Below are 9,147 nucleotides of genomic sequence, written 5' to 3' on the forward strand. Positions count from 1 at the left end.
CAGAGGAGATGGCCTCCTCTCCTGACCCCAGCCAGCCACGAGTTAAAACAACTCTGAGGAAATGCAGGCCACAGGGCTAAGGCCATGACCAGCATTTCCTTCATTCAATTTTAAAAGCTTTCTGCACCCTCTCCTCCCCCCTCCAAACCCCCCTTTCACAGAAACAAACCGGAAAGCATGTTTCAAACTCTCCCTGAAAACGTCCGTTGTCTATTTCAACCTTGATATTTGTTTTTGTCCGCTATTTTGACGATTGACACCTGATCAACATAAGAAACCACTAATCAGCCTCTCACTCACTAAATAACCTTGTTTATAACCACCATCAGTGTCACGGCCATCAACAGAAGTGGACCAAAGCGCAGCGTAGTGAGCGTACATTTTCTTTTATTATAGAAAAATGACGCCAACAAAACAACAAACGACCAAAACAACCGTGAAGCTCACGAGGGCTAAGTGCCACAAACACAACTTCCCACACAGAAAGGAGGGAAAAGGGCTACCTAAGTATGGTTCCCAATCAGAGACAACAATAAACAGCTGTCCCTGATTGAGAACCATACCCGGCCAAAACAAAGAAATACAAAACATAGAAAATAGAACATAGAATGCCCACCCAAATCACACCCTAACCAAACCCAAAATAGAGACATAAAAAGCTCTCTAAGGTCAGGGCGTGACAGTACCCCCCTCCAAAGGTGCGGACTCTGGCCGCAAAACCTGAACCTATAGGGGAGGGTCTGGGTGGGCATCTATCTGCGGTGGCGGCTCTGGTGCGGGACGTAGACCCCGCTCCACCTCTGGCTCACCCCACTTTGGTGGCGCCTCTGGTGTGGAGACCCCCGTCGCCGACCCCGGACTGGGCACCCTCGTTGCGGGCCCCGGACTGGGCACCCTCGTTGCGGGTCCCGGACTGGGCACCCTCGTTCCGGGCCCCGGACTGGGCCACTCGTTGCGGGCCCCGGACTGGGCAGCTTCGTTGCTGGCCCCGGACTGGGCACCCTCGTTGCGGGCCCCGGACTGGAGACCGCCGCTGGAGGCTCCGGACTGGAGGCCGTAACTGGAGGCTCCGGACTGGAGGCCGTCGCTGGTAGCTCCGGACTGGAGGCCGTCGCTGGAAGCTCCGGACTGGAGACCGTCGCTGGAGGCTCCAGACTGGAGTCCGTCGCTGGAGGCTCCGGACTGGAGGCCGTCGTTGGAGGCTTCGTGCCATGACTCCTCATTGGAGGCTTCGTGCCATGGATCATCACTGCAGGCTTCTTGCCATGGATCATCACTGGAGGCTTCGTGCCATGGATCATCACTGGAGGCTTCNTGCCATGGATCATCACTGGAGGCTTCTTGCCATGGATCATCACTGGAGGCTTCGTGCCATGGATCATCACTGGAGGCTTCTTGCCCTGGGTCATCACTGGAGGCTTCGTGCCATGGATCATCACTGGAGTGAGGAGATGTATGGGCAGTCTGGTACGTGGAGCTGCCACAGGGCTCACCAGGCTGGGGAGACATACAGGAGGCCTGGTTCAGGCAGCAGGCACAAGACTCACCAGGCTGGGGAGACATACTGGAGGCTTGGTTCTTGGCGCTGGCACCGGATACACTGGGCCATGGAGGCGCCTTGGAGGTCTCGAGCGCAGAGCTGGCACAACCCGTTCTGGCTGGATGTCCACTTCCACCCGGCAAATGCGGGACGCTGGCACAGAGCACACCGGCCTGTGAATGCTCACTCGAGACACCGTGGGCATCACCCCATAACACGGTGCCTGATCAGTCACATGCTCCCCACGGTAAGCACGGGGAGTTGGCTCAGGTCTAAACTCAGACTCCGCCAATCGCCCCGTGTGCCCCCCCCAAAAAATGTTTTGGAGCTGCCTCTCGGGCTTCTGTGACCGGGTCTTGTCCCCTGCCATTCTCTCCTCCCCGGTCCAGCTCGTCCTCCAGGTTGGCGCACGCTGCTTGGTCCCTTGGTGGTGGGAAGTTCTGTCACGGCCGTCAACAGAAGTGGACGAAAGCGCAGCGTGGTAAGCGTACATTTTATTTTATTATAGAAAAATGACGCCAACAAAACAATAAACAACGAAAACATCCGTGAAGCTCACGAGGGCTAAGTGCCACAAACACAAGTCAACTTCCCACACAGTCAGGATGGAAAATGGCTACCTAAATATGGTTCCCAATCAGAGACAACGATAGACAGCTGTCCCTGATTGAGAACCATACCCGGCCAAAACAAAGAAATACAAAACATAGAATATAGAACATAGAATGCCCACCCAAATCACACCCTGACCAAACCCAAAATAGAGACATAAAAAGCTCTCAATCAGTTAAATATCAGTTTTAACTTCTCCCTCACATGGTGCTAATTGCAGAGCAGTGGGGGGATTTCAGCACCCCCTTTCACTGAACAGCTCCATAGGATTGGGGCAAGGCTGAACTGAGCTGTGAGCCTCCCGCAATGTTTTTCCTAATTACCTTTTCTAAACCAACCAGGTCTGATTGCTGAAACAATGTCTCTTTGAGGATTGTGAGTTTTTTCAATTGTATTGTATTTATCCTTTTTAACCTGGGAAGTCACATTGAGATTGACATCTATGTTTAGGGGTAATAAAGACTTGGACACAGAGCTAAGTGAATTATCCTCATTGTATTACAAGGGGTAACCTTTTAAGTGTTTGATCCAAAGTCCTAGAGAGTTGTATTACTGCGTAACCCTCAATGTTCTGTCACTTCAATACAAGACATTTCTTTCCGTTCAATGACAAATCAATCCCCATTAAACGGGAACACCGATTTTCATTGGCCATAAACTTTTGTCAGCCAGTTATTGTCATGCAAAAGAGTGCAGGTCTCACGGTAATTGAATGGTAATTAACATAAACACGTCTAGCATCTCCAGGCCTCCACGGACACAAGCCACTGTTGATCGCCTTTGGAACATCTACATTTAAAAAAAAGGAATGAATCAATTGAATATATACCATCACAATAATCCATTATTTATTTGAGTCTAAAGAAACATGAGATGAAGAAAATGTATTTCAGAAGAACAGTATATGAGTTGACCTACTGTATGTTATCTGGTTATGCTCCATGCTATAGGATGTACTGTAGGCTTGTTTATTTAGTTGACAATATATGCTTGTAAGTCCCGTGCAATTATTCTTGATTATATGATTTTATAGTAAGAAGAATATAATTCGACTTAGCTGAATAAAATAGAAAGGATATTTTTCCCTTTCGGCGTGAGTACACATACAGTATGAGAGTAAAAGTGATCCTTTGAAACAGGTCCTATATAGTAGAAAGTAGCAAAAAAGCTGTTCCTTGCCTCAGGCTGCATAGATGATCTCTCATCAAGTGAGTATACAGTAGGCTAGACCAATTATGTACCAAAGACATCTTAAATCACAACAAAACAAAATAATTCTGCCATGCGTAATATGGGTAGACTATGTATTGTATAACAGCTCAATCATCATTTTTATTCCGTTTTTTTTCCTCACCACAACAGCCCTACTCCCTCCGCCCTACTTACTTCCCAACCAAACAACTAACCAACCAACCAATCAAAGCCAACCTACTCAACTGAGATGCCTCAACTCCCACAGCTTCCAACTACTTCTCTCCTGTTCTTTAAATTCTTTCTGTCTCCCTCTCTCCGGCCTGTCTTCCTCTCTCTCTCATCTCTCTCGCATCTCTACCTCTGTGTTTGTCCTCTGTGCTGTGAACTGATCTCTCAGTGGTTTTAAAGGCTGTAGAGATTCGGTGCACTGACAACAAACTAACTGGCAGGTACTGCCGGCAGGTGCCTAAAACAAACAATCCGACTAAGCAAACCCAGAAAGCAATTTAGGTATTGTTTGCTTCTTCATATGGACAAACTCCATGACAATTATAAGACTTAACACATAGTGGTCGAATATACGCCCGACCGAGTCAGACACACACCTGGTCTTTTGTGAGTTATCTGGGTTGTGTGTTGAGTCTGTGGATGGACTCACCCCTGTAAGATGAATTGGAGAGCCAACTGGTTATGCCATAACACTGCAATTGCTGTTTAATGATGATAAAGAGACAGAAGTGGAATGCTCTAATTGGTGACCAGTCAAGCCTAGTGGTGACAAATGTTCAGGCGTCCTGGTGTGCATTGATCCGTCTCAATCTTCCACGAGAGCCCTGTCTAAACCTAGTGCAAACATCGCCAAAGCCCTCCATCAGGGGGAGGTTTACATCATGTTTCACCATGCTGGCCTGGCCCTCATCACTACACGACAACAACGGCACAACAACAACAACATCAATAAAAGCTGAATAACAGCACTCAAGCACATTAGCCTCAATTGTTTGCTATCACTAATTCTCATGCACATCCCTGGTAAAAGCCTAGTAGATTTGTATAAGATGCAGACTCATTCAGCCTTATGTGTTATGCTAAATAAATCCAGACATCATTTAATTGATCTCCTCTACAAAGACATAGTCCAGAGGAGGAGAACTGTGTATGCTGACTATTTTCTAATGTTGTCATTTCCCTCCATATTTATCATTCATCACTCTGCAAGATGAAAATGTCAAAAATATGACATCACTGTGGCTCAGAGATCTTTCCCCCATCAAACGGGACCCTTAATTGAATAAAACCATGAAATCAATAGCTAATAAAAGATACCAGTAAGAAACGGTGTCAGCGCATTGAGGTGCAGAAGTGCGGTTATTGACACTGAGAGAGGGCAAAAAGTGGAATACAATAACAGTAAAATGGAGTCAATGTCAATGGCACATTAACCATGGATGGCACCTCCCCATTGTCCTTTAACCCTGTCATTTCCCCTGAATAAAATCTCCCCCAGGAGGAGGCTGTCTGCCAGGAAAGACAAGAAAGTGATGGCGCCACCCCCCAATCCATCCAACAGTAGATTTATGATTTGTGTTACTAGTATGTACAGTATGTACTGTTGGCTCATGTGTTGGTATTTAGCATTAGCCTTCTTAATAAACACAATACACATTTTAAATCTTTAGAGTCTTAGATGCTGGGGGAGGGGGGAGGGGTGCTAAGCTGACATTGAATTGTGTTAAGATGGTCATACTATGGATCATTTATCTATTTGATTTCGAATTTTAGGACCCCTTTAGGTACAATATAAAACAAAAATGCATTGAATAACACATTCATAAATGGCAAAAAGTACAGTCAAAATATAAATCCGAAGAAACAAGGTTTTGAAGTGTCTGTCCTAAATCTAGGAGATATTTGTGCCTATATTTGTGCCTACCCCTTTTTTGGGGTAGGCACAAAACTACCTTCATACTTCCATTAGTTTTTTTTATCCAGTACTGGTTACCTTCAGACGAGTCCCGTGACACTTGTTCGCGAGAGTCTCTCCTTGCCATAGATTGGTCCTAATAGTTTTTTTAGGTCAAACCGTTCGAACGCTACAGATGTTTTATTGAGAAGCCCGATTTGTGGGATGTCTCATGGTCTGACAAACACCGCTCTAGCTCTGTCACCTTTCATCGCAGATGCGGAAGTGCAACAACGGCGGATGTGGTGGTTTGAGACACATCCAATGCCTAAACTGACGGATTCTGATGCCGATTTTATTTGCATCAATCTACTCTAGGGTGTAAAAAGCAGTTAGTGTATTTGAGCATTATGTGTAAAAAACTGGGTAATAATTACGTTTCTTGGGCGCGTTGGCTGCCACAGCTGTGTGGACGGTCATCTGCTCCTCAGGGGGGTTTTGGGGAGGCGCACGACAGCATGGCTTCCCGCTTACCACCAGCCTCCCCAATCCTGTCCTCGGAAATAGAGCCTCTGTAATATAACGCGGTTTCAGAGGCAATTGATTGTGAAACTCCGATAAATGTCCACAACAACGTTACCACAGATGACATCAGTGACACCCAGCGAATAAAAGAGAGAGGGAGGGAGAGAGAGCACAATCAGAGCTATCAAAGGGATAAGTGAGATATCGTAATTTAGAAGGGACCTGAGTCGTTTAGCAGAGAAACCACTGGAGTGACTAATTAAAGAAGCAGAGCAATGAGTGGCTAGAACGTATAAGATCCTCTATGCTGAGTGATCAGCATATAAGAAGACAGAAACTGGAGAAGTGAATTGACTCACCTGTTCGTTGTTGCAGAGGTCTTTGCCACATAACTGGTTCCCATCCCCTCCTCTCATCGCACCTGGGTAGATTGAAGAAGTAGGTGCCAGGAATGCTGCAGAGGAAACTGTGCCCGAGATTGCCGTTCCGTAGTTTGTTTCCCAAGTTGGTTGACCAACTCGTCAAACTTAAGGATCTCAAGCCTTCATGGGTTCTTAAGCCCTCGCGGTAAAAGGGCACCCGGGGCACTGTGCTGTAGGTAGGTGGCCGTGCTGATAGCTCCGTTCCCCCCCAAAACCCCAAAATCCGCAGTCCTCCCTCCAGACCCTCTGATCTCCAAGGGTTCCCACTGGGCCCCGTGTAGGGCCCTGGCTCTCCAGGCGGTCCCGGGATCCAGTTTACCTGGCCTGCCCTGCTTTCCCTGTGGGCCCTTGCACCAGCGGGAGGCATGTGCTTTCGCTGAGGGGCCTCAGGGGGCCTCCGCCTGGAGTGCCACTGGAGGCTGGGCTGCTGGCCGTGGTTCCCCTTGGTTTTTCAGGGTAGGGGTCGCACACCATGCGGCAGGTACCCAGCATTTCAAAGTGGCTGGTGTCGGTGCCCACGGAGCTGACCAGGAACGGGATGAGGAACCACCAGCCACCAGGACCGCATGACCCCGCGGCAGCCGCCACCAGGGTCTTCCTCCCGATGCTGAGTCGGGAAAGGGCTGTGCTGCCAGGGCTGGCTCTCCCTGGCGGAAATGTGACTGCTGGGTTGTGGGAAGCCTGCCACCGAGGAAGCGGACACGGGTGATCCAAAAGAGTAGGAGGAGGAGCGGCGAGTGTGTGAGTGTAAGAGAGAGACCCACATACCACTCACGTGATACGCCTCACTGCTTTCACTCACACGGAGGTAGTTCCCGTAACACTCTCGCTTCACCAACGTGCACACTGACGCACATAAGGGACACCACACATACACGACCGACATACAGAAGTTAGTCCCAAAACTTCTTGGCGTTTGAAAAAAAAAAAAAAGGAGAAAGGAAAGAGATCAACGGAAGGAACACTCAGAGAGAGGAGTGTTGGAGAAAGAAACAAGAGGAATGGTAAGAGGACGAACAAGAGGAGAGTGTGAGAAAGAGAGACGAAGAGTAAGTGATTAGATCGTAGACATGTGCGTGCGTGTGGTGTTTTGTGGTGACGATTCTCAGGCTTGGCTTTTTATATGGCAGTAGCTGTTGGAGCCCCCCCCCCCCACACACACACACACACACCCCACTCCTCCTTCCCCTCTCCCTCCTCCCCTCCTCTGGTTGGCGTGCGTACGGATAGGGGGAGGAGGAGCCCCCCACCACCTGTCCCTCTCCTCTCTGCTTCTCAACTCAGAATGGTCTCAATCCCACATTCACATTACTTTCTACCCAGCACTACACTCCCTCTGAAGCCAGTGGAGAGCCAAAACACACACTCCCTCCCTCTCCCATTTCACTTCTTACCCTGATTCCTCACTCCTTCCTTCCACTCCCTCCCTTTCTCCCTCAGCTCCTCTTACCCTGACTCCTCACTTCCTTTCCTTCACTCTCTCCCTCTTTCCTCCTTTCAGCCTCTTACCCTGACTCCTCACGCCTTCCTTCCACTCCCTCCCTCCCCTCCCCCCCCCTCCCCCTTTCCAGGAGTCTCTTACCCTGACTCCTCACTCCTTCCTTCCACTCTCTCCCTCTCCCTTTCACTACTCTCTCTCTCTCTCTCTCTCTCTTCTCTCTTCTGCTCTCTCTCTCTTCTCTCTCCTCTCTCTCTCTCTCTCTCTCTCTTCTCTCTTCTCTCTCTCTCTCTCTTTCTCTCTCTCTCTCTCGCTCTCGCTCTCTCTCTTCTCCCTCTTCAGCTCTCTTACCTGACTCCTCACTCCTTCCCGTTCCACCTCTCTCCATCTCTCTCTCTCTCTCCTCTCTCTCTTGCCCTCTCTCCCCTCCTTCACCTTTCAGCTCTCTTACCCTGACTCCTCACTCCTTCCTCCCACTCTCTCTCTCTCTCTCTCTCTCTCTCTTCCTCTCTCTCCTCTCCTCTCTCCTCTCTCTCTCTCTCTCTCTCTCTCTCTCTCTCTCTCTCCCTTCTCTCTCATCCTCTCTCTCTCTCTGTCCCTCTCTCCCCTCTCCTGTCTCTCTCTCTCTCTCTCCTTCTTGCGTCCCTCTCTCCCACTCCCTCTCTCTCTCTACTACATCTCTCTCGCTCGTTCTCTCTCTCTTCTGTCCCTCAGTCTCCGCCCCCCTCTCTCTCTCGCCTCTGCTCTCTCTCCCCTGCTGCCTCTCCTTCCTCTCTCTTCCTCTCCTCTCCGCTCTCCTCTCTCTGTCACCGTGCCTCCCCTTCTCTCGCTCGTCCCTGCTGTCCCTCTCTCGTGCCTCCTCCCTCTCTCTCTCTGTCCCTCTCTCGTCCTCCCAGCTTCTCAGTCCTCTCTCTTGTCCCTCTCTCCCTTTCAGCTCTCTTACCTACTCCTCACTCCTTCCTTCCACCTACTCTCTCTCTCTCTGGCTCTCTCTCTCTTCTCTCTCTCTCTCTCTCTCGCTCTCTCTCTCTCTCCTCTCTCTCTCTCTCTCTCTCTCTCTCGTCTCTGTCCCTCTGTCCCTCTGTCCCTCTGTCCCCTCTCGTCCCTCTCTCCCTCTCACTTGCTCTCTCTCACTCCTCAACTTCTTACTTCCCACTTTTTGAGTACTGTTTCTCTGCCCTCTGCATCCCCTCTCTCTCTTCTATCAGCCTCCACAGCTCTAGAAAATAGTAGAAAGAGGCGAGCACAGTGGAAAGGGTTGCTGCACTTTCCTGGAGGCTGCCAGAAAATATATATGTTTCTACACTTTCTATCTGGCGTATACAACCACACACACACGACACACACACAGACACACACACACACACACACACACACACACACACACACACGCACACACCACACACACACCACACACACACACACACACACACACACACACACACACACAAACACACACACACACAACACACACCACACACACACACACACAAACACAACACGGAAACAAAAC

General features: G+C 49.3%; 1 protein-coding gene and 1 pseudogene across 1 annotated transcript in view; one reads left to right on the plus strand and one right to left on the minus strand.

Annotated features, from left to right (window-relative positions):
- LOC111982108 (complement C1q-like protein 3) overlaps positions 1 to 9,147 on the plus strand; it is a 51,824-nt gene that overhangs the window by 21,392 nt on the left and 21,285 nt on the right. The window lies entirely within an intron of this gene.
- The window catches only part of LOC139022682 (C1q-related factor-like), an 11,428-nt pseudogene continuing 3,824 nt past the window's right edge, over positions 1,544 to 9,147 (minus strand).

This window comes from Salvelinus sp. IW2-2015, linkage group LG20, assembly GCF_002910315.2.
Source record: "Salvelinus sp. IW2-2015 linkage group LG20, ASM291031v2, whole genome shotgun sequence".
Classification (NCBI taxonomy): domain Eukaryota; kingdom Metazoa; phylum Chordata; class Actinopteri; order Salmoniformes; family Salmonidae; genus Salvelinus; species Salvelinus sp. IW2-2015.